The 7366-nt window shown below is 35.5% G+C and overlaps 1 non-coding gene across 1 annotated transcript; it reads right to left on the bottom strand.

Moving 5' to 3' along the window:
- Nucleotides 1-5382: 5382 nt before the first annotated feature.
- On the bottom strand, nt 5383-5507 carry LOC121442831. Its single transcript, XR_005973598.1, has one exon. It is a non-coding gene; the product is annotated as a small nucleolar RNA SNORA76 (small nucleolar RNA).
- Between the last annotated feature and the right edge of the window lie 1859 nt (nt 5508-7366).

The raw sequence follows: 7366 nt of genomic DNA on the forward strand, positions 1-7366 counted from the left end.
GGGTCTAAGTATATGTTGCTTTGGAAAAGAGGTTCTGCTTTTGTTTCCACAAAAGATGAGGAACCTGTGGATTCCTTCCAGACTAATGTGATTTGATGAAACAAGAAGCCCTGAAAGGTATCTGTGAACCACCAAAAATTCTTTCCCAACAAAAAGCAGGAAGCAGTTAGGAAAGAACTATGCCCAAATTCCCAAATACTGTTTATAAATGTTTGCTTACATTTAAAGAGGGATATGTTATAGAGATGAATATTTTGCACTGATATGTATCTTGGTCTAATTGATACAAACTTAAGATCAATTTTGTTATATATATATATATATATATATATATATATATATATATATATATATGTTCTTAAAATATTGTATTTGTGCAGCTCATTTAAAATGCAATGAATAATTAAGAAATACAAGTTAATAGATAGTCATCTATAAAATTAAGCTTGAAATCATGTTAGTTAGGTTTTCTAGATATACAGAGACATATTTCAGGGTAGCTATTTTTCAAATCTTTCAAAGACTTACAGAATATGGCATTTAAATGTTTTAAAAACTTAGGACTTTTCATGACGAGACACATCTGCTCCTGGCAGCACCATTTACTTCAAGAGGAAGATGGGCATCGAAGAGGCTCCTTATGAAGTTGGTTAGCCATTTGGGCAAGAAACTGCTTTTACCTGGAGTGCTTTGATGTTATGCTGTATGACCTGGACATACAGAACCCACAGAAAAATGACTGCTAAACTTGCCTAAACTAAAGGTGAGATGGTTCTTTGGGGTTCCTGCTTCATCAAAGAGTCTGCCAGACATTCTGCAGGACACAGAAGAAAGCGACTGACAAAATGCCAGTATAGGTGGAACTCTCTTTGAAATATCCTGCTTCATGGAAAAGTGTGCTGGATACTATGGGCCTGTAGGCTGAAGATGGATGCCCCTACAGTACAGAAGAATTTTGGGTGGCTGGCCAGGCAGCGAGATGTCTCTGTCAATTCTAGAGTTTTGGAAGTTGCTTATAATGTACTTCCTGTTAACTCCAGTAATATTATATCCTTCTGAGGCCTTTGATGGAGTTGAAGACTAGATAGTTATAGTTTTCCTTAGTTATGATAAAAGATAAAGTAGATTTAAGTACTGTAACTGTAATTTTTGGTTGATAACTATTTTGTTGTATGTAATTTTGCCATGCTAAAGTTAAAACCTTCCTCCTTTATCAGACAGAAAAGGGAAGGTGATGCAGGATCCCCTTCTGTATACTGTGAATATGTTTTATCGTCATTGGTTAAGAAAAAAAGCTGTTTTCAGCCAATGGCTTAACAGAGTAAAGTCAGGTGGGAAATGCAAACAGAGAGAGACAGACAGACAGACAGAGAGTAGGCAGAGTCAGGGAAACACCATGCAGCCTCCGGAGGAGAAAGACATCCCTCTCACCTGCCAGTAAACCACAAGCTTCACGGTAAAATAAAAAAAAAAAAAACAAATGGGTTAATTTAAGATGTAAGGGCTAGCTAGAAATATGCTTAAGCTACTGGCCAAACAGTATTGCAATTAATATATTTTCTGTGTGATTATTCCAGGTTTGGGCAGTCGGAAATGAACAAGCAGCCTCTGCCTACAAATTCTAATGTACTACAGGAATTTATAAAAAGAATTATAGAAAACAGTGCTTATCTAGTAATACATGCTGTGTGGGTCTGATGTCACAACATACACAACACAGAAAGCCTCAACAGACATTACATATTCACATATAACAACAGCTAGAGTATATTTAGTCCACGGGCTTCGGTTCAGCTAATTTCACTTACATCTATTCGTTTGACTTTTTCTTCTTGAGTCAATGTTTTATTAAATGTATGAATCTTTATTTTATATGTAGACTCTGAATAAAAAAAAAAAAAGACTGACTGGAATTGTGCTGACCCTATCCCCGAGTGTTGAAAGAGTGTATCATAGTGCCTCTCTCTCTACATTCAGAACTTGAAAGCTCAGCCTCTAAAGTATGTATGCTTTTTACACTACTGCAGAATTGGAATATCAAGAAGTGAACTATCATAAAGAGAGGATCATTTATATAATAAAAAATGTACCCCTTACTCCACTTACAATGCTCAAACTGAACAAACAAGACAAGTTAAGTAAGTAAATGTTGCCTTTATACATCACATAAATCTTACCCTCTAGACAAAGAAATGTTATTATCAGTGATTATTCCAGTGCTGAGATTAGCGTTGCTCATAATTCTACTATGTCTTTATAAAGCACATGATCTGTTGTCGAGAATATTGACTAACTGCACTTACAGTAAGTATCCCATGTCAATGAAAAGGTCACAAAGGACGTTTTGTCTTTTTATTCACAGGAACCAGAGTGTTTTATATCAAATGAAAACTTTTGTTGTCTCAGCATCCGTTAAACAATGTCATTGGTGAAATTCTTTTATGAATAGAGTGGCACTATTTTGTGAATATAAAGATGTGGTGTAATGTGGTATATTGTGGTATGATGTCACTCCTGACAGTGTCATCTTTCTTTTGATAGTATTAGCTGTTTGAAAACTTTTCCTTAAGCCAGATTAGATTCACATATTTTTCTATCATGCAGACAATTGCCTCTGAGGCCTTGGGACACTTGTCTGTAAGCACTTTTTTTTCAGAGCCTCACATTTTATAGATTCTTAAGGAAGATTCATACTCACTCAACCACAGAAGAAATATACTTAACCATTTATATGTTGTATTTTAAATTCCCAAAAGGTAAGAGAAGGACATCTATCATTATGATCAGCAGGAACTCTCTTCACAAACCACACAAGTGCATGGCATTATCAAGATATATGGATGCAATCGTCCAAAAAAGAAAGCATTAAAGTTATGTGCAGAGACAAGGCACCCCAGAAGCCAGCATTATTTTAATCAGGCAGAATGGAAAATGATTTATATCAATGCATTTTTATAGAGCATTAGTTAGCAATTTGTTGTTTAGGATCAATTCACCATGTAAAGTACGTTAGGAACTATGTATCTCAACAGAATGCTATGTCACCTATTTTCTCTACAGTTTCTGTGGAAGAGAATCTGTAGAAGAAATATTCAGAATTGAAACTGCAGGATTTAAAACACAGTTTTAAAGAAAGCAGAGCATACTCGGTAACAAAGCAAACTTCCACAGTTAAAGAAAGCAGAGCATGTAATATTAAAAGTTACCTGAAACTAAGCTATTGGTAAGGTATTGAGACCCATGTAGACAGCTTTCAAGATGTTCTGAGAAATTGATAAATAAAAGCATCCTTAAGTCAATAGAAGTAACTGCAAAGACTTGCCTGTGGGCTGTGACATTTCTAAGGAACTAGACATAACTGAATTCTAGTTCTTGTATTTTTTCTAGTGATAATGGCTAAGTTATTAAGAGAAGAATTCTGTTTGGGGAGATAAAACAAAAATTATCCATACAACTCAAAGCTCATTATAGCACTGAACTGAAGAATTTTAAGCGATCAACAAATCAATAGAGAAGTTGATGCCACTCAGCTTCAGACGCACATGTATGGGTTTTATGTAGTTTTTCTTGTCCCTTTTTTCCTTCAAAGTGCCTCAGTGTTTTGTTTTTGATGGGTTTTGGCCATTAATAAAATAAAAGTGATGTTTCCTCCTTTTTCTGTTTTATCTCATGGAAGTATAAGGTCATATAGAAGAATTTCTCTTTGGACTGCCAATTCACAAAAAAAAAGAGATGGGAACTTATTATTAATTATGAAAGCTCAGTATATAACATAAGATTTTCCAACTAGCTCTTATAAGTAGCTCTTAAAATAATCTATTCATATTAATCTATATTTTTTCTCATCACTTTTTACCCTTCTTTCATCACTCACTTCCTGTTTCCTCCTTGTGTTCTGTGGCATCTCTCCCGTGACTAGATTCATCTCCTCTCCTTCTCTCTCTGTCTAAGTTCTACCTAAGCTCTTCCATGGCCATTCAGCTTTTGATTAAACCTATCAGAAGGCACCATGGCAAAGACACATTTTTACAGTGTCTTTGATTTATATCAATGCATTTTTATAGAGCATTAGTTAGCAATTTGTTGTTTAGTATCAATTCACCATGTAAAGTAGGTTGGAAATGTATCTCAACAGAATGCTATGTCACCTATTTTCTCTACAATTTCTGTGGAAGAGAATCTGTAGAAGAAATATTCAGAACTGAAACTGTGATGGATTTATTTTTTATTATCCTAAATATCCTTTAAGGACTAAAACTTTACATTACCTTTTCAAATGGGCTGCATAGGCACAATACCTTAAACAAGAATAGAAACATATATACACAATAGCAAACATAACCTTAAATTTGTATCACTATACAAAGGTTCATACAAATGTAAAATATATGAGACTAGTTTTTGTTCAAAAGCAGACTCAACAGCCCATCCCTTTATTCCAAAATTTCTATACTATTCCCCTCTTTTCCCTTCAGAAAGACATCCGTGAATCTTGTCTCCTTGGTTTACCTATTTGCCTCACCATGACCAAAAACAACTTGTCGTCAACACCCCTAAATGATGACAAACATTCATAATCTATCAAACAGCCAAAAGCCTTCCTGCCCATCTCTTGCGAATGTGGACATCATTTTCTCTATTCTTTCTTTTGTATGGGAGCAACAGCATCTTTAGGGGATCCTGAGAAATTTAGGATAATGGTCAAGTTCTGGGAGAGCTAATTATAACATTTGTTGCCCAGTCTCTGTGCAATGGGAAAGCGTGAGGCTTATCAACAATCCTGGCTAGAAAAGTCAGTGAGGCTGGACCATCTCCATCAGCAGCCTTGAAACTCCTCTGGATGCAGAACTCTAAGGAAACTGTAACAGAGACACTCTGAGAGGCTGTTTCACCTGGGCTACCTGTTTTCAGTGGTATCTCATTATTTGCTCTGAAAACACAATCTTGATTCGATTCCTTGATTGCTTCAAGGTTTAGAGTCACCAGGTTTGATCTGGTATAAGTGAAAGATCTAATTAATAACAATATTGATTATGAAAGCTCAACTTATAGCTTAGATTTGTCCAATTATCTCCTATAACTTAAATTAACCATTTATAATAATCTCCATTTTGCCTTGTGATTTTTTGTCTGTCTTCCATCTTCCATCTCCTGTTGCCCCCGTTCTCTGTCATCTTTTCTGTGCTTAGATTCATATCCTCTCCTTTTCTCTCTACCAAGAAGTCTTGGCTAACCTATTCGTCTAAGTTATTGGCCATTTAGATCTTTGTTAGACCAGTCAGAAGATGTTATGGCCGAGACGCATCTTCACAGTGTGCAAAAAGAGTATTCCACAACAAGGTAGCACTTTGTTTGCTTTTGTCCTTTCTTGGACAATTTTTAGTTTGTAGCTAGGGGGTTAAAAGGGCTGCCTGTGATGGGCAGACAGCCCAAGTTATGCAGCAGGAACTGCTATGGTGCAGCAGTTTATTACCCAGTGCCACAAAGAGGAGCACCAGAGGCAGTGCATCTTAATACTGAACCCTACTTTCTCCCTTCAGACTGAACTACAGCAACTACCTGTCTCTTGATTCTCTCTCTCTGGCATGACTTATTTATCTTAAATTATTTATACTGACATGTCATCACCCAATACTAATCTCTCCGCTGTTACCATTAAATATTCTGGTTCGTTGTGTAACCAACCTCTGGGAAATGGGTTTGTCCTTTGAAAATGTAGTCCCATCTTTCTTTGAAATTATAAGCATACCCTAGTATTGAATTTTTTCACTTTTCATGCCTCACTCATAGATTTATCCATGTCCAGTCATAGCACAATCTCATGCTTTTTATCATTTTTCTTCCTCTTTAACTGAAACACATGTTGAGTGGTTTCATTATGTAATGTCACAAGTTATACACACAGGTGTATATTTCTATATAGATAATAAAATCTCTTTCTCTGAACTCAGTGTCCGACATAATAACACAATGCTATTCATCACTCTCATGAGCTTCCTTGCTGTCCTATTTGCTTCTTTTTCTAGAAGAGAATGATTTTCTCAACTTTGTCTTGCAAATAGTTTTTGAAAAATTTGATCTCACACACTGCTACTTATAAACAATCTGTTTCGCAATCTTTCTTCAGTAGAGTATATGAAATTGTATTATGTTCCATACAGTTTTCTGAGGATTGCTTCTATCTCAATATGATATTGGCACTTATACTTGTAATACATTGCCTTTCATTGATGGATGAGATTACAACACGCGACTGCACATCACGAATTACCTATGAATCTCTCTGTTGATGTGGATGGAGTTGTTTTCTTCCTTCTCATTTTGATTAAGACTACTATGAAAATCTTATACATGTCTCCTGGCAAACACATGGTTTTGTGTAAGGTTGCTTGCCGAAGAGTAGGAAAACTGATGGTTTTAGGATATGAGGATGTCTAAATTAAAAGAAAATGATAAATTATTTTTACAACCTATTTTACAATTTTGCACAACAGCCATCAGTGTTTTCCCCTCTAACTTCTTAGACAATCCAATCCACCTAATATTTTTTTCCTCTCTATATCACTATATCCTTCAACTTCCCAAATCTCCTGGGAGAATTGCATTTTTAATTTCTTTGCATTAGGACTCTGCATGAATATCAAAGCAGGTCTACGATGTCTCCAGACAAATCAGCTGTCTTTCTGCTTCCTATAGTGTCTCCCATAATGTACATCTATACAGGAGATGTAAATTCATTTTCTTTTCTTTCCACTGTAGATGCAGAAAAATGCATTTTTAATGAATCATTTTATTTACTCTTATCTTCCTTCTTGCCAACTTCAAAACTTAAATTCTGTGATGAGCTGACTCCTGCCTCACTCCACATGACTTCCACTACATAACTTGGTGGGGGCTCTAATCCAAGTGTGTTCATTCCTAAGCAAATTGTTTGCTCTCCAAAAAGGTTTAAGTCGTATTTAGTAGCAAGTTCTTGCATTTTAAAAATCCATGGACATGCTTAGGGAACATAAAAGTATTATAAAACTTAGTGTGTCTGCAGGCCAGTGTAATAATACTAAGAGCAAAGAACTTGTCCCTTATCAAGTTCTCTCAAGAATGAGCCCTTTAATAGGTTATCCAATACCAAGTGGTCAAGCCTACAGTCATATACACATGATAAATACTAAACAGATTCAGAATGCTGTATTTATGTATTCAAAAATTTATATGCTATATATGTATATATTTATTTATATATTTTATGTGATAAAAGAAAAGAGGTCTGGAATTATAGAGGAAGTGGGGAAGCACAGGAGGGGTTGGAGGAAGGAAAAGATGCAGTTATATTTAAATTTTTTTGTTGCTGTTGCTGTTTTAAAAAGGA

The sequence above is a fragment of the Microtus oregoni genome, unplaced genomic scaffold, assembly GCF_018167655.1.
Source record: "Microtus oregoni isolate MIOR12 unplaced genomic scaffold, Mior012 000096F_ref0000112, whole genome shotgun sequence".
Taxonomy (NCBI): Eukaryota; Metazoa; Chordata; class Mammalia; order Rodentia; family Cricetidae; genus Microtus; species Microtus oregoni.